The 18,224-nt window shown below is 37.4% G+C and overlaps 1 protein-coding gene and 1 long non-coding RNA gene across 10 annotated transcripts in view; both read left to right on the top strand.

Moving 5' to 3' along the window:
• Window positions 1–18,224, top strand: part of LOC108033085 (vacuolar protein sorting-associated protein 41 homolog) — a 94,189-nt gene that overhangs the window by 20,565 nt on the left and 55,400 nt on the right. The window lies entirely within an intron of this gene.
• Window positions 1–18,224, top strand: part of LOC127012147 (uncharacterized) — a 36,826-nt gene that overhangs the window by 3,639 nt on the left and 14,963 nt on the right. Inside the window, exon 2 of one of the 3 annotated variants that reach the window (XR_007765671.1) lies at window positions 14,272–16,133. The exons of the other annotated variants lie outside the window; for them this stretch is intronic. This is a non-coding gene — a long non-coding RNA (uncharacterized LOC127012147). The remainder of the gene's footprint in view (window positions 1–14,271; window positions 16,134–18,224) is intronic. 3 annotated transcript variants of the gene reach the window in all.

The raw sequence follows: 18,224 nt of genomic DNA, 5'->3' as shown, positions 1-18,224 counted from the left end.
CTTTCGACACTTTCGCGGTCTCTTTCTTAAATTGAAATCTTATTGGTCGACAGTAACGAGTCGATGATGGCCGGGGGTTTTTTCAAATTATTGTATTATCTATTTGAGTAACCAGTTGGAGAGGTACGTAGGATGTTACAAATAAGCTTCTGTCGTCCAAATCACCGTTTGAAAACTTTTGCTTATACTCGCTATGCCCTGTACTTCCATCGAAGTTCCATAACCAATTAAACTATATTTTCAAGCATAGTTTCAATGATGTTATTTTGAAGCTCTATTTTACTAGATGCCGTATTGTCTAGTAAGCTTTGTAGTTCGACTTTCGCACGAAATTCGTCCATATAAGTACCATAAGGGTATCTTATTTTTTTAAGACTTATGTAGTACTCTTTGGTAACTCGGAAAAAATTCAAAGGATATTTTGCTATTTAAAAAGTTTCTTATTAGCAAATATTGGAGCTTCGTCATGGAGGTCTCCATTAAAAGCAAAATAACTTCCATGGGATCTGCCGGTAGGAAATTTTGATTTCGATCATCATTGCGTAGAGAAGAAACAGCGGATTCATCTATTTTAATGAGCTGACCTACACGTCGTCGCTTTGTTCTCTCTAAAGCCTCCTCAAAATCAAGTTTAGGACGGCCCCGATAAGCACTTTTCTCTATTTGATTTGATTTGCAATAGGGGCGTTTTATGGAAATTGATTCCTTTTTACTAAGCCATCCAGATTAATATTTAGTAACTGCAGATTTTTTCCGTTTTCCAAAAGTTACAATTGTTTTGCAGAGGTTCTCAATTTTATTGGATACTTCGCTCAACTGTGGAATAATGTAGCCGTTGTTTTCAATATCCGCTTGCACATCGGAAATCAATTTCTTCATTTTTTCGGCGTTGGTTCCATTACACAAACACATTTTTGCGATACACCTATCAAAATCCAAAATCAAAGTTTAAATAATAATTTACAAATTGATATTTTTGCAAAAACACAAAGCACTAAAGACGAAGACAAAGCAACAGCGCAAAAGGGCAACAGCACAATAAGCAAAGACTCACCTTTAACTGCTTTAGTAATCTAAGTAGTAAACACACATCTGCAAGTTTCTGCAGCTAATTTTAAAATATTTAGCAACCTAAAATAAGACGATCATAAAAACATACATACCAAGCTCTGGGTTTTCTTGGAACATAACTAACAGGTTAACTAAACATAAACTATACTTTCAAAAAATACACAAAAAAGGGTTATTCGATAAAATTAGTTTTTCGAAAAAACATTTTCAGGAAAGTTTATTATTAATATCTTAATTTTAAGTAAATACCTTCAATTTCATTATTCATGTTAAATTATTCAAATCGGAGCACTGCAGCGTACGTCTAATCACTTTAAAGGGCGAATTGAAAGAGATTGAAAGCATAAACCAAAGCGCAGCTGCGTTGCCAAAATGAACACGTGTTCACGATAGCAAATCTATTTTTAGAAAGTACCGTTACATTTTCAGTAAAATCCGGTATGCCATAGAGAAGTTTAGACAATTTCGATACATTTTGATATAAAAAATCTGTCATCACATTTTTTGATTTTTGGCCTCTGACGGAACCACTATGCACGGGTCGGCCTTCTTGATGCGAAAAATGCTGAATAAACTGGTGACATGCTCAATAAGAATTAATACTTTCTTATCGTATCGCTCTTGTAACTGATTTAGAGCCTCTGGCATCTGAAACTTGAAAGGCTGACACAACGCTTAACGCTGGACCAAAAGCTCTCTGGAAGTCCTCTGCGTCCAACGAAATGTTTTAAACATATGTCAGATACAAGTTCAACGTGAACTGCTTTGGTCGCAAAGCAGATAAATACGGCCATATAAGTATTATATGGAACCTTTCATCGAATCCGATAGGAGGTAGGATGGTTTACATAGATGTACAAATGAGATGGCAAACCGCTTGGTTAGAATCAGCCTTTCCGCTGGTTGGGATCCCATAATTTGTTGCATTAGCCTGGGTTTGTAATGGCAACAATGAAAACATTTTATGGCCACGTTGGAGGTGGTGCGACGAGAGTTTGCGATCCATATTTGAAGTCTTAGTAATCCAATTAGCGATTTGCGGCGTGCATGCATATTGACTTTGCAAAGATGTTCAAGGTAAACAAATGATCACTAGGAAGAAGCAATCGGAATCTCGCATAGACAAGGATTGGGGCGTTTGCTAGACGTCCGCCAACTCGAATAATTTGTAAAGATCGATTGCCAATATCAGCTTCAGCTACGAACGAAATCAATTTTCTAAGATTTGGACTAAGACGATTTCCCTTTTGTATGTCAATTAAATCCGTTGCGAAACTTTGGCTATGAATTGTGGAGAGGATGATAAATGTCTTCCGAATTTCATTGGCATCAAGTTCGTTTGGCTGTGGGGCACAAGGCACTTTGCTGGAAGGAACGCCGTTGAAAGTCTGACCGAAAAGTAACCTCGCACTCTATACTAAACAAGAAATTTACGAACCTTGGAATTTCAATTTGGCTTAAAATGTGTACATCCGGCTCGATTTGCCGCCATCTTTCTTGCAGCGCATCAGGCAGCGGCTCCACTCAAGACTCTTTCTCCAAAGTTCTTGTACAACAATTTGTACCTGATAATGTTTGGACTTAGGAGTCCAAGTATGTCGTACAATCTTGCAATGACAGAAATAACTTGCCTCTTGGAGGAAGCTTCGGATTTTGGCAGATCAAAGCGGAAACAAAATATATTCGTTTGCGGTTTCCATGACATTCCCAAGGCCTTTGTCACTTCTTTACCATCCAAATCACTCTTACCACTAAAGTTTCATTTTGACAACTTCAAAACTTCTCGCTGAAAAATGTTCTCGGTCTGAAGCATTTTCACTTGCAAGTCCTCTAAGCGGTCGGCTCCTGTGAGAAAGTCATCCACATACAAATCATTCTGTAAAGTATGAGATCCTATTGGGAATTCGTTTTCGTATCTCTTGGCGATGAAGTTAAGACTTTGAATCGCTAAAAATGGGGCACTTGCCAGGCCATAAGTTACTGTGTTTAATCGAAATAACTGTAGCTGGAATGAGCTGGAAATTACGGTCTTTAGAATCGATTTGAATTGCCGATACATTTTAGTTATGTCGGCTGATGAAAACAAACTTTTGTAGTCTGAATGCCAGCAGAGTTAGAATCAGATTTTGTTGGATTGTGGGTCCAACCATTAGGATGCCATTCAGAGACAAATTTGATGTAGTTTTTGCGGAGGCATCGAAAACAACTCGCAGTTTAGTTGTTGAGCTTTGTGATCGCAACACTGCATGATGATGACATAATGAGGTTGGTTAATATAAAAGTCAGATTCGAGTTTCATGTGGCCAAGATCCATGTATTCTTGCATAAAATTGGTGTACATTTTCTTTTGCTCAGGTAGGCGTCTTAATCGCCGTTCAAGCTGAAGGAAACGCCGTCTGGAAGTTTCCAATGAACTTCCGAGACTAGTTGGGGATTGCGCAAATGGCAAGCGGACTTGAATTCGACCAAAGTCAAGAATAACAGCGTGCTTAAAGAAATGTTGAATGCACTCTTCTTCTTCAAGCGTAAACCTATTTTTTTACTTAGTCTCCTCAAATGATTCGATTTTTCAAAACCGTGCTAGGGCATCTTTAAGATCCTGGGTCTTAAAAATATCAATTTTGTGAGGCTTCAGGGATCGACCATTGCGATGTAACTATACACTGCTCTGGCTGCTGCTATAGATTTGGTGATTGAAAATTGCAGCGTCCACTCATCAGCTGATAAACGAGACCGAATTATTGCTTCTAAAGAAAACTTTACATGCTCTCGAAAGTTCTCAATTCCCGATATCTCAAAATTCTATCGCTTAAATGGTATCTGAAGGGTCTTCGCTAGAGTTTATGTCATAAAATTGACTTCCTCTACCTCCATCTCTAGGTTGGTCCACTAGTATTCCCATTTTTTCGCGAAATTCCTGAATGTGTTTCTTCCTGTTCAATACTTGCATCTTCTTTTCTTCATCGCGTACTTGCCACATTTAGACCTCTAGCTTATATGAAATATGTAAAAAGTATTCAAAGAAGCGTATATAAGAATTTAGTGGAGATAAGCCAAATTCGTAAAATCTTGGGCGAACTTCTTTACTAAAACATTTTTGTATATTGCTCAGTTCTGTTGTCAAAATATTCTGCTTCGTCTTTAGACACTTTCGCGGTCTCTTTCTTAAATTGAAATCTTATTGGTCGACAGTAACGAGTCGATGATGGCTGGGGGTTTTTTCAAATTATTGTATTATCTATTTGAGTAACCAGTTGGGGAGGTACGTAGGATGTTACAAATAAGCTTCTGTCGTCCAAATCACCGTTTCAAAGCTTTTGCTTATACTCGCTATGCCCTGTAATTCCATCGAAGTTCCATGTCCAATTAAACTATATTTTCAAGCATAGTTTCAATGATGTTATTTTGAAGCTCTATTTTACTAGATGCCGTATTGTCTAGTAAGCTTTATAGTTCGACTTTCGCTCGAGATTCGTCTATATAAATACCATAAGGGTATCTTATTTTTTTTAAACTTATGTAGTACTCTTTGATAACTCGAAAAAAATTCAAAGGATATTTTGCTATTTAAAAAGTTTCTTATTAGCAAATATTGGAGCTTCGTCATGGAGGTCTCCATTAAAAGCAAAATAACTTCCATGGGATCTGCCGGCAGGAAATTTTGATTTCGATCATCATTGCGTAGAGAAGAAACAGCGGATTCCTCTATTTTAATGAGCTGACCTACACGTCATCGCTTTGTTCTCTCTGAAGCCTCCTCAAAATCAAGTTTAGGACGGCCCCGATGAGCCCTTTTCTCTATTTGATTTGATTTGCAATAGGGGCGTTTTATGGAAATTGATTATTTTTTACTAAGCCATCCAGATTGATATTTAGTAACTGCAGATTTTTTCCGTTTTCCAAAAGTTATAATTGTTTTGCAGAGGCTCTCAATTTTATTGGATACTTCGCTCAACTCTAGAATAATGTAGCCGTTGTTTTCAATATCCGCTTGCACATCGGAAATCAATTTCTTCATTTTTTCGGCGTTGGTTCCATTACACAAACACATTTTTGCGATACACCTATCAAAATCCAAAATCAAAGTTTAAATAATAATTTACAAATTGATATTTTTGCAAAAACACAACGCACTAAAGACGAAGACAAAGCAACAGCGCAAAAGCGGAACAGCACAATAAGCAAAGACTCACCTTTAACTGCTTTAGTAATCTAAGTAGTAAACACACATCTGCAAGTTTCTGCAGCTAATTTTAAAATATTTAGCAACCTAAAATAAGACGATCATAAAAACATACATACCAAGTTCTGGGTTTTCTTGAAACATAACTAAAAGGTTAACTAAACATAAATTATACTTTCAAAAAATACAAAAAAAAGGTTATTCGATAAAATTAGTTTTACGAAAAAACATTTTCAGGAAAGTTTATTATTAATATCTTAATTTTAAGTAAATACCTTCAATTTCAAAATACATGTTAAATTATTTAAATCGGAGCACTGCAGCGTACGTCTAATCACTTTAAAGGGCGAATTGAAAAGAGAAATAAAGCAAAAATAAAGCATAAACCAAAGCGCAGCTGCGTTGCCAAAATGAACACGTGTTCACGATTGCAAATCTATTTTTAGAAAGTACCGTTTGGACTCTTAAGAGACAATTTCGATACATTTTGATATAAAAAATCTGTCATCACATTTTTTGATTTTTGGCCTCTGACGGAACCACTATGCACGGGTCGGCCTTCTTGATGCGAAAAATGCTGAATAAACTGGTGACATGCTCAATAAGAATTAATACTTTCTTATCGTAACGCTCTTGTAACTGATTTAGAGCCTCTGGCGTCTGAAACTTGAAAGGCTGACACAACGCTTAACGCTGGACCAAAAGTTCTCTGGAAGTCCTCTGCGTCCAACGAAATTGTTTAAACATATGTCAGATACAAGTTCAACGTGAACTGCTTTGGTCGCAAAGCAGATAAATACGGCCAAATTCCCTTTTGTATGTCAATTAAATCCGTTGCGAAACTTAGGCTTTGAATTGTGGAGAGGATGATAAATGCCTTCCGAATTTCATTGGCATCAAGTTCGTTTGGCTGTGAGGCACAAGGCACTTTGCTGGAAGGAACGCCGTTGAAAACTCGAAACATGAGAGCTCAATCCGGACAATTCGAGTATATGAAGAGATTCTGCTGGTGAGCCTTTCAATTATAGTTCTCTCGATGCTGGCATCGTCACATTTAAAAGTTACCACTTTTCGCAATTCTAAAGCGTTGTCCGCTGAGTTGGCAATTGGTTTTTCTTTGGCCAAGTGCATTCGTTGAACCTGTCGCCATTTGATGTTCGCGGACTTTATTTGAATAGTTGACACCCGATTGGCTACGAAACACTTAAGCTGGGTTGTGGGCATTGTAATCCAGTGTAAGGCAATTGTCAAGTCTGACCGAAAAGTAACCTCGCACTCTATACTAAACAAGAAATTTACGAACCTTGGAATTTCAATTTGGCTTAAAATGTGTACATCCGGCTCGATTTGCCGCCATCTTTCTTGCAGCGCATCAGGCAGCGGCTCCACTCAAGACTCTTTCTCCAAAGTTCTTGTACAACAATTTGTACCTGATAATGTTTGGACTTAGGAGTCCAAGTATGTCGTACAATCTTGCAATGACAGAAATAACTTGCCTCTTGGAGGAAGCTTCGGATTTTGGCAGATCAAAGCGGAAACAAAATATATTCGTTTGCGGTTTCCATGACATTCCCAAGGCCTTTGTCACTTCTTTACCATCCAAATCACTCTTACCACTAAAGTTTCATTTTGACAACTTCAAACCTGCTCGCTGAAAAATGTTCTCGGTCTGAAGCATTTTCACTTGCAAGTCCTCTAAGCGGTCGGCTCCTGTGAGAAAGTCATCCACATACATATCATTCTGTAAAGTATGAGATCCTATTGGGAATTCGTTTTCGTATCTCCTGGCGATGAAGTTAAGACTTTGAATCGCTAAAAATGGGGCACTTGCCAGGCCATAAGTTACTGTGTTTAATCGAAATAACTGTAGCTGGAATGAGCTGGAAATTACGGTCTTTAGAATCGATCTGAATTGACGATACATTTTAGTTATGTCGGCTGATGAAAACAAACTTTTTTAGTCTGAATGCCAGCAGAGTTAGAATCAGATTTTGTTGGATTGTGGGTCCAACCATTAGGATGCCATTCAGAGACAAATTTGATGTAGTTTTTGCGGAGGCATCGAAAACAACTCGCAGTTTAGTTGTTGAGCTTTGTGATCGCAACACTGCATGATGATGACATAATGAGGTTGGTTAATATAAAAGTCAGATTCGAGTTTCATGTGGCCAAGATCCATGTATTCTTGCATAAAATTGGTGTACATTTTCTTTTGCTCAGGTAGGCGTCTTAATCGCCGTTCAAGCTGAAGGAAACGCCGTCTGGAAGTTTCCAATGAACTTCCGAGACTAGTTAGGGATTGCGCAAATGGCAAGCGGACTTGAATTCGACCAAAGTCAAGAATAACAGCGTGCTTAAAGAAATGTTGAATGCACTCTTCTTCTTCAAGCGTAAACCTATTTTTTTTACCTAGTCTCCTCAAATGATTCGATTTTTCAAAACCGTGCTAGGGCATCTTTAAGATCCTGGGTCTTAAAAATATCAATTTTGTGAGGCTTCAGGAATCGACCATTGCGATGTATCTATACACTGCTCTGGCTGCTGCTTTAGATTTGGTGATTGAAAATTGCAGCGTCCACTCATCAGCTGATAAACGAGACCGAATTATTGCTTCTAAAGAAAACTTTACATGCTCTCGAAAGTTCTCAATTCCCGATATCTCAAAATTCTATCGCTTAAATGGTATCTGAAGGGTCTTCGCTAGAGTTTATGTCATAAAATTGACTTCCTCTACCTCCATCTCTAGGTTTGTCCACTAGTATTCCCATTTTTTCGCGAAATTCCTGAATGTGTTTCTTCCTGTTCAATACTTGCATCTTCTTTTCTTCATCGCGTACTTGCCACATTTTGTAGTGGAGATAAGCCAAATTCGTAAAATCTTGGGCGAACTTCTTTACTCAAACATTTTTGTATATTGTTCAGATCTGTTGTCAAAATATTCTGCTTCGTCTTTCGACACTTTCGCGGTCTCTTTCTTAAATTAAAATCTTATTGGTCGACAGTAACGAGTCGATGATGGCCGGTGGTTTTGTCAAATTATTGTATTATCTATTTGAGTAACCAGTTGGAGAGGTACGTAGGATGTTACAAATAAGCTTCTGTCGTCCAAATCACCGTTTGAAAACTTTTGCTTATACTCGCTATGCCCTGTACTTCCATCGAAGTTCCATATCCAATTAAACTATATTTTCAAGCATAGTTTCAATGATGTTATTTTGAAGCTCTATTTTACTAGATGCCGTATTGTCTAGTAAGCTTTGTAGTTCGACTTTCGCACGAAATTCGTCTATATAAGTACCATAAGGGTATCTTATTTTTTTTAAACTTATGTAGTACTCTTTGGTAACTGGGAAAAAATTCAAAGAATATTTTGCTAATTAAAAAGTTTCTTATTAGCAAATATTGGAGCTTCGTCATGGAGGTCTCCATTAAAAGCAAAATAACTTCCATGGGATCTGCCGGGAGGAAATTTTGATTTCGATCATCATTGCGTAGAGAAGAAACAGCGGATTCATCTATTTTAATGAGCTGACCTACACGTCGTCGCTTTGTTCTCTCTAAAGCCTCCTCAAAATCAAGTTTAGGACGGCCCCGATAAGCACTTTTCTCTATTTGATTTGATTTGCAATAGGAGCGTTTTATGGAAATTGATTCCTTTTTACTAAGCCATCCAGATTGATATTTAGTAACTGCAGATTTTTTCCGTTTTCCAAAAGTTACAATTGTTTTGCAGAGGCTCTCAATTTTATTCGCTCAACTCTGGAATAATGTAGCCGTTGTTTTCAATATCCGCTTGCACATCGGAAATCAATTTCTTCATTTTTTCGGCGTTGGTTCCATTACACAAACACATTTTTGCGATACACCTATCAAAATCCAAAATCAAAGTTTAAATAATAATTTACAAATTGACATTTTTGCAAAAACACAAAGCACTAAAGACGAAGACAAAGCAACAGCGCAAAAGCGCAACAGCACAATAAGCAAAGACTCACCTTTAACTGCTTTAGTAATCTAAGTAGTAAACACACATCTGCAAGTTTCTGCAGCTAATTTTAAAATATTTAGCAACCTAAAATAAGACGATCATAAAAACATACATACCAAGCTCTGGGTTTTCTTGGAACATAACTAACAGGTTAACTAAACATAAACTATACTTTCAAAAAATACACAAAAAAGGGTTATTCGATAAAATTAGTTTTTCGAAAAAACATTTTCAGGAAAGTTTATTATTAATATCTTAATTTTAAGTAAATACCTTCAATTTCATTATTCATGTTAAATTATTCAAATCGGAGCACTGCAGCGTACGTCTAATCACTTTAAAGGGCGAATTGAAAGAGAGAAATAAAGCAAAAATAAAGCATAAACCAAAGCGCAGCTGCGTTGCCAAAATGAACACGTGTTCACGATAGCAAATCTATTTTTAGAAAGTACCGTTACATTTTCAGTAAAATCCGGTATGCCATAGAGAAGTTTAGACAATTTCGATACATTTTGATATAAAAAATCTGTCATCACATTTTTTGATTTTTGGCCTCTGACGGAACCACTATGCACGGGTCGGCCTTCTTGATGCGAAAAATGCTGAATAAACTGGTGACATGCTCAATAAGAATTAATACTTTCTTATCGTATCGCTCTTGTAACTGATTTAGAGCCTCTGGCATCTGAAACTTGAAAGGCTGACACAACGCTTAACGCTGGACCAAAAGCTCTCTGGAAGTCCTCTGCGTCCAACGAAATGTTTTAAACATATGTCAGATACAAGTTCAACGTGAACTGCTTTGGTCGCAAAGCAGATAAATACGGCCATATAAGTATTATATGGAACCTTTCATCGAATCCGATAGGAGGTAGGATGGTTTACATAGATGTACAAATGAGATGGCAAACCGCTTGGTTAGAATCAGCCTTTCCGCTGGTTGGGATCCCATAATTTGTTGCATTAGCCTGGGTTTGTAATGGCAACAATGAAAACATTTTATGGCCACGTTGGAGGTGGTGCGACGAGAGTTTGCGATCCATATTTGAAGTCTTAGTAATCCAATTAGCGATTTGCGGCGTGCATGCATATTGACTTTGCAAAGATGTTCAAGGTAAACAAATGATCACTAGGAAGAAGCAATCGGAATCTCGCATAGACAAGGATTGGGGCGTTTGCTAGACGTCCGCCAACTCGAATAATTTGTAAAGATCGATTGCCAATATCAGCTTCAGCTACGAACGAAATCAATTTTCTAAGATTTGGACTAAGACGATTTCCCTTTTGTATGTCAATTAAATCCGTTGCGAAACTTTGGCTATGAATTGTGGAGAGGATGATAAATGTCTTCCGAATTTCATTGGCATCAAGTTCGTTTGGCTGTGGGGCACAAGGCACTTTGCTGGAAGGAACGCCGTTGAAAGTCTGACCGAAAAGTAACCTCGCACTCTATACTAAACAAGAAATTTACGAACCTTGGAATTTCAATTTGGCTTAAAATGTGTACATCCGGCTCGATTTGCCGCCATCTTTCTTGCAGCGCATCAGGCAGCGGCTCCACTCAAGACTCTTTCTCCAAAGTTCTTGTACAACAATTTGTACCTGATAATGTTTGGACTTAGGAGTCCAAGTATGTCGTACAATCTTGCAATGACAGAAATAACTTGCCTCTTGGAGGAAGCTTCGGATTTTGGCAGATCAAAGCGGAAACAAAATATATTCGTTTGCGGTTTCCATGACATTCCCAAGGCCTTTGTCACTTCTTTACCATCCAAATCACTCTTACCACTAAAGTTTCATTTTGACAACTTCAAAACTTCTCGCTGAAAAATGTTCTCGGTCTGAAGCATTTTCACTTGCAAGTCCTCTAAGCGGTCGGCTCCTGTGAGAAAGTCATCCACATACAAATCATTCTGTAAAGTATGAGATCCTATTGGGAATTCGTTTTCGTATCTCTTGGCGATGAAGTTAAGACTTTGAATCGCTAAAAATGGGGCACTTGCCAGGCCATAAGTTACTGTGTTTAATCGAAATAACTGTAGCTGGAATGAGCTGGAAATTACGGTCTTTAGAATCGATTTGAATTGCCGATACATTTTAGTTATGTCGGCTGATGAAAACAAACTTTTGTAGTCTGAATGCCAGCAGAGTTAGAATCAGATTTTGTTGGATTGTGGGTCCAACCATTAGGATGCCATTCAGAGACAAATTTGATGTAGTTTTTGCGGAGGCATCGAAAACAACTCGCAGTTTAGTTGTTGAGCTTTGTGATCGCAACACTGCATGATGATGACATAATGAGGTTGGTTAATATAAAAGTCAGATTCGAGTTTCATGTGGCCAAGATCCATGTATTCTTGCATAAAATTGGTGTACATTTTCTTTTGCTCAGGTAGGCGTCTTAATCGCCGTTCAAGCTGAAGGAAACGCCGTCTGGAAGTTTCCAATGAACTTCCGAGACTAGTTGGGGATTGCGCAAATGGCAAGCGGACTTGAATTCGACCAAAGTCAAGAATAACAGCGTGCTTAAAGAAATGTTGAATGCACTCTTCTTCTTCAAGCGTAAACCTATTTTTTTACTTAGTCTCCTCAAATGATTCGATTTTTCAAAACCGTGCTAGGGCATCTTTAAGATCCTGGGTCTTAAAAATATCAATTTTGTGAGGCTTCAGGGATCGACCATTGCGATGTAACTATACACTGCTCTGGCTGCTGCTTTAGATTTGGTGATTGAAAATTGCAGCGTCCACTCATCAGCTGATAAACGAGACCGAATTATTGCTTCTAAAGAAAACTTTACATGCTCTCGAAAGTTCTCAATTCCCGATATCTCAAAATTCTATCGCTTAAATGGTATCTGAAGGGTCTTCGCTAGAGTTTATGTCATAAAATTGACTTCCTCTACCTCCATCTCTAGGTTTGTCCACTAGTATTCCCATTTTTTCGCGAAATTCCTGAATGTGTTTCTTCCTGTTCAATACTTGCATCTTCTTTTCTTCATCGCGTACTTGCCACATTTTGTAGTGGAGATAAGCCAAATTCGTAAAATCTTGGGCGAACTTCTTTACTCAAACATTTTTGTATATTGTTCAGATCTGTTGTCAAAATATTCTGCTTCGTCTTTCGACACTTTCGCGGTCTCTTTCTTAAATTAAAATCTTATTGGTCGACAGTAACGAGTCGATGATGGCCGGTGGTTTTGTCAAATTATTGTATTATCTATTTGAGTAACCAGTTGGAGAGGTACGTAGGATGTTACAAATAAGCTTCTGTCGTCCAAATCACCGTTTGAAAACTTTTGCTTATACTCGCTATGCCCTGTACTTCCATCGAAGTTCCATATCCAATTAAACTATATTTTCAAGCATAGTTTCAATGATGTTATTTTGAAGCTCTATTTTACTAGATGCCGTATTGTCTAGTAAGCTTTGTAGTTCGACTTTCGCACGAAATTCGTCTATATAAGTACCATAAGGGTATCTTATTTTTTTAAACTTATGTAGTACTCTTTGGTAACTGGGAAAAAATTCAAAGAATATTTTGCTAATTAAAAAGTTTCTTATTAGCAAATATTGGAGCTTCGTCATGGAGGTCTCCATTAAAAGCAAAATAACTTCCATGGGATCTGCCGGGAGGAAATTTTGATTTCGATCATCATTGCGTAGAGAAGAAACAGCGGATTCATCTATTTTAATGAGCTGACCTACACGTCGTCGCTTTGTTCTCTCTAAAGCCTCCTCAAAATCAAGTTTAGGACGGCCCCGATAAGCACTTTTCTCTATTTGATTTGATTTGCAATAGGAGCGTTTTATGGAAATTGATTCCTTTTTACTAAGCCATCCAGATTGATATTTAGTAACTGCAGATTTTTTCCGTTTTCCAAAAGTTACAATTGTTTTGCAGAGGCTCTCAATTTTATTCGCTCAACTCTGGAATAATGTAGCCGTTGTTTTCAATATCCGCTTGCACATCGGAAATCAATTTCTTCATTTTTTCGGCGTTGGTTCCATTACACAAACACATTTTTGCGATACACCTATCAAAATCCAAAATCAAAGTTTAAATAATAATTTACAAATTGACATTTTTGCAAAAACACAAAGCACTAAAGACGAAGACAAAGCAACAGCGCAAAAGCGGAACAGCACAATAAGCAAAGACTCACCTTTAACTGCTTTAGTAATCTAAGTAGTAAACACACATCTGCAAGTTTCTGCAGCTAATTTTAAAATATTTAGCAACCTAAAATAAGACGATCATAAAAACATACATACCAAGCTCTGGGTTTTCTTGGAACATAACTAACAGGTTAACTAAACATAAACTATACTTTCAAAAAATACACAAAAAAGGGTTATTCGATAAAATTAGTTTTTCGAAAAAACATTTTCAGGAAAGTTTATTATTAATATCTTAATTTTAAGTAAATACCTTCAATTTCATTATTCATGTTAAATTATTCAAATCGGAGCACTGCAGCGTACGTCTAATCACTTTAAAGGGCGAATTGAAAGAGAGAAATAAAGCAAAAATAAAGCATAAACCAAAGCGCAGCTGCGTTGCCAAAATGAACACGTGTTCACGATAGCAAATCTATTTTTAGAAAGTACCGTTACATTTTCAGTAAAATCCGGTATGCCATAGAGAAGTTTAGACAATTTCGATACATTTTGATATAAAAAATCTGTCATCACATTTTTTGATTTTTGGCCTCTGACGGAACCACTATGCACGGGTCGGCCTTCTTGATGCGAAAAATGCTGAATAAACTGGTGACATGCTCAATAAGAATTAATACTTTCTTATCGTATCGCTCTTGTAACTGATTTAGAGCCTCTGGCATCTGAAACTTGAAAGGCTGACACAACGCTTAACGCTGGACCAAAAGCTCTCTGGAAGTCCTCTGCGTCCAACGAAATGTTTTAAACATATGTCAGATACAAGTTCAACGTGAACTGCTTTGGTCGCAAAGCAGATAAATACGGCCATATAAGTATTATATGGAACCTTTCATCGAATCCGATAGGAGGTAGGATGGTTTACATAGATGTACAAATGAGATGGCAAACCGCTTGGTTAGAATCAGCCTTTCCGCTGGTTGGGATCCCATAATTTGTTGCATTAGCCTGGGTTTGTAATGGCAACAATGAAAACATTTTATGGCCACGTTGGAGGTGGTGCGACGAGAGTTTGCGATCCATATTTGAAGTCTTAGTAATCCAATTAGCGATTTGCGGCGTGCATGCATATTGACTTTGCAAAGATGTTCAAGGTAAACAAATGATCACTAGGAAGAAGCAATCGGAATCTCGCATAGACAAGGATTGGGGCGTTTGCTAGACGTCCGCCAACTCGAATAATTTGTAAAGATCGATTGCCAATATCAGCTTCAGCTACGAACGAAATCAATTTTCTAAGATTTGGACTAAGACGATTTCCCTTTTGTATGTCAATTAAATCCGTTGCGAAACTTTGGCTATGAATTGTGGAGAGGATGATAAATGTCTTCCGAATTTCATTGGCATCAAGTTCGTTTGGCTGTGGGGCACAAGGCACTTTGCTGGAAGGAACGCCGTTGAAAGTCTGACCGAAAAGTAACCTCGCACTCTATACTAAATAAGAAATTTACGAACCTTGGAATTTCAATTTGGCTTAAAATGTGTACATCCGGCTCGATTTGCCGCCATCTTTCTTGCAGCGCATCAGGCAGCGGCTCCACTCAAGACTCTTTCTCCAAAGTTCTTGTACAACAATTTGTACCTGATAATGTTTGGACTTAGGAGTCCAAGTATGTCGTACAATCTTGCAATGACAGAAATAACTTGCCTCTTGGAGGAAGCTTCGGATTTTGGCAGATCAAAGCGGAAACAAAATATATTCGTTTGCGGTTTCCATGACATTCCCAAGGCCTTTGTCACTTCTTTACCATCCAAATCACTCTTACCACTAAAGTTTCATTTTGACAACTTCAAACCTGCTCGCTGAAAAATGTTCTCGGTCTGAAGCATTTTCACTTGCAAGTCCTCTAAGCTGTCGGCTTCTGTGAGAAAGTCATCCACATACATATCATTCTGTAAAGTATGAGATCCTATTGGGAATTCGTTTTCGTATCTCTTGGCGATGAAGTTAAGACTTTAAATCGCTAAAAATGGGGCACTTGCCAGGCCATAAGTTACTGTGTTTAATCGAAATAACTGTAGCTGGAATGAGCTGGAAATTACGGTCTTTAGAATCGATCTGAATTGCCGATACATTTTAGTTATGTCGGCTGATGAAAACAAACTTTTGTAGTCTGAATGCCAGCAGAGTTAGAATCAGATTTTGTTGGATGCCATTCAGAGACAAATTTACATTTTCTTTTGTTCAGGTAGGCGTCTTAATCGCCGTTTAAGCTGAAGGAAACGCCGTCTGGAAGTTTCCAATGAACTTCCGACACTAGTTGGGGATTGCGCAAATGGCAAGCGGACTTGAATTCGACCAAAGTCAAGAATAACAGCGTGCTTAAAGAAATGTTGAATGCACTCTTCTTCTTCAAGCGTAAACCTATTTTTTTACCTAGTCTCCTCAAATGATTCGATTTTTCAAAACCGTGCTAGGGCATCGTTAAGATCCTGGGTCTTAAAAATATCAATCTTGTGAGGCTTCAGGGATCGACCATTGCGATGTATCTATACACTGCTCTGGCTGCTGCTTTAGATTTGGTGATTGAAAATTGCAGCGTCCACTCATCAGCTGATAAACGAACTGAATTATTGCTTCTAAAGAAAACTTTACATGCTCTCGAAAGTTCTCAATTCCCGATATCTCAAAATTCTATCGCTTAAATGGTATCTGAAGGGTCTTCGCTAGAGTTTATGTCATAAAATTGACTTCCTCTACCTCCATCTCTAGGTTGGTCCACTAGTATTCCCATTTTTTCGCGAAATTCCTGAATGTGTTTCTTCCTGTTCAATACTTGCATCTTCTTTTCTTCATCGCGTACTTGCCACATTTAGACCTCTAGCTTATATGAAATATGTAAAAAGTATTCAAAGAAGCGTATATAAGAATTTAGTGGAGATAAGCCAAATTCGTAAAATCTTGGGCGAACTTCTTTACTAAAACATTTTTGTATATTGCTCAGTTCTGTTGTCAAAATATTCTGCTTCGTCTTTAGACACTTTCGCGGTCTCTTTCTTAAATTGAAATCTTATTGGTCGACAGTAACGAGTCGATGATGGCTGGGGGTTTTTTCAAATTATTGTATTATCTATTTGAGTAACCAGTTGGGGAGGTACGTAGGATGTTACAAATAAGCTTCTGTCGTCCAAATCACCGTTTCAAAGCTTTTGCTTATACTCGCTATGCCCTGTAATTCCATCAAAGTTCCATGTCCAATTAAACTATATTTTCAAGCATAGTTTCAATGATGTTATTTTGAAGCTCTATTTTACTAGATGCCGTATTGTCTAGTAAGCTTTATAGTTCGACTTTCGCTCGAGATTCGTCTATATAAATACCATAAGGGTATCTTATTTTTTTTAAACTTATGTAGTACTCTTTGATAACTCGAAAAAAATTCAAAGGATATTTTGCTATTTAAAAAGTTTCTTATTAGCAAATATTGGAGCTTCGTCATGGAGGTCTCCATTAAAAGCAAAATAACTTCCATGGGATCTGCCGGCAGGAAATTTTGATTTCGATCATCATTGCGTAGAGAAGAAACAGCGGATTCCTCTATTTTAATGAGCTGACCTACACGTCATCGCTTTGTTCTCTCTGAAGCCTCCTCAAAATCAAGTTTAGGACGGTTTGATTATTTTTTACTAAGCCATCCAGATTGATATTTAGTAACTGCAGATTTTTTCCGTTTTCCAAAAGTTATAATTGTTTTGCAGAGGCTCTCAATTTTATTGGATACTTCGCTCAACTCTAGAATAATGTAGCCGTTGTTTTCAATATCCGCTTGCACATCGGAAATCAATTTCTTCATTTTTTCGGCGTTGGTTCCATTACACAAACACATTTTTGCGATACACCTATCAAAATCCAAAATCAAAGTTTAAATAATAATTTACAAATTGACATTTTTGCAAAAACACAAAGCACTAAAGACGAAGACAAAGCAACAGCGCAAAAGCGGAACAGCACAATAGGCAAAGACTCACCTTTAACTGCTTTAGTAATCTAAGTAGTAAACACACATCTGCAAGTTTCTGCAGCTAATTTTAAAATATTTAGCAACCTAAAATAAGACGATCATAAAAACATACATACCAAGCTCTGGGTTTTCTTGGAACATAACTAACAGGTTAACTAAACATAAACTATACTTTCAAAAAATACACAAAAAAGGGTTATTCGATAAAATTAGTTTTTCGAAAAAACATTTTCAGGAAAGTTTATTATTAATATCTTAATTTTAAGTAAATACCTTCAATTTCATTATTCATGTTAAATTATTCAAATCGGAGCACTGCAGCGTACGTCTAATCACTTTAAAGGGCGAATTGAAAGAGAGAAATAAAGCAAAAATAAAGCATAAACCAAAGCGCAGCTGCGTTGCCAAAATGAACACGTGTTCACGATAGCAAATCTATTTTTAGAAAGTACCGTTACATTTTCAGTAAAATCCGGTATGCCATAGAGAAGTTTAGACAATTTCGATACATTTTGATATAAAAAATCTGTCATCACATTTTTTGATTTTTGGCCTCTGACGGAACCACTATGCACGGGTCGGCCTTCTTGATGCGAAAAATGCTGAATAAACTGGTGACATGCTCAATAAGAATTAATACTTTCTTATCGTATCGCTCTTGTAACTGATTTAGAGCCTCTGGCATCTGAAACTTGAAAGGCTGACACAACGCTTAACGCTGGACCAAAAGCTCTCTGGAAGTCCTCTGCGTCCAACGAAATGTTTTAAACATATGTCAGATACAAGTTCAACGTGAACTGCTTTGGTCGCAAAGCAGATAAATACGGCCATATAAGTATTAT

Source organism: Drosophila biarmipes, unplaced genomic scaffold, assembly GCF_025231255.1.
Source record: "Drosophila biarmipes strain raj3 unplaced genomic scaffold, RU_DBia_V1.1 ptg000023l, whole genome shotgun sequence".
Lineage (NCBI taxonomy): Eukaryota > Metazoa > Arthropoda > Insecta > Diptera > Drosophilidae > Drosophila > Drosophila biarmipes.
This window is presented reverse-complemented; position numbering and strand designations above follow the sequence as displayed.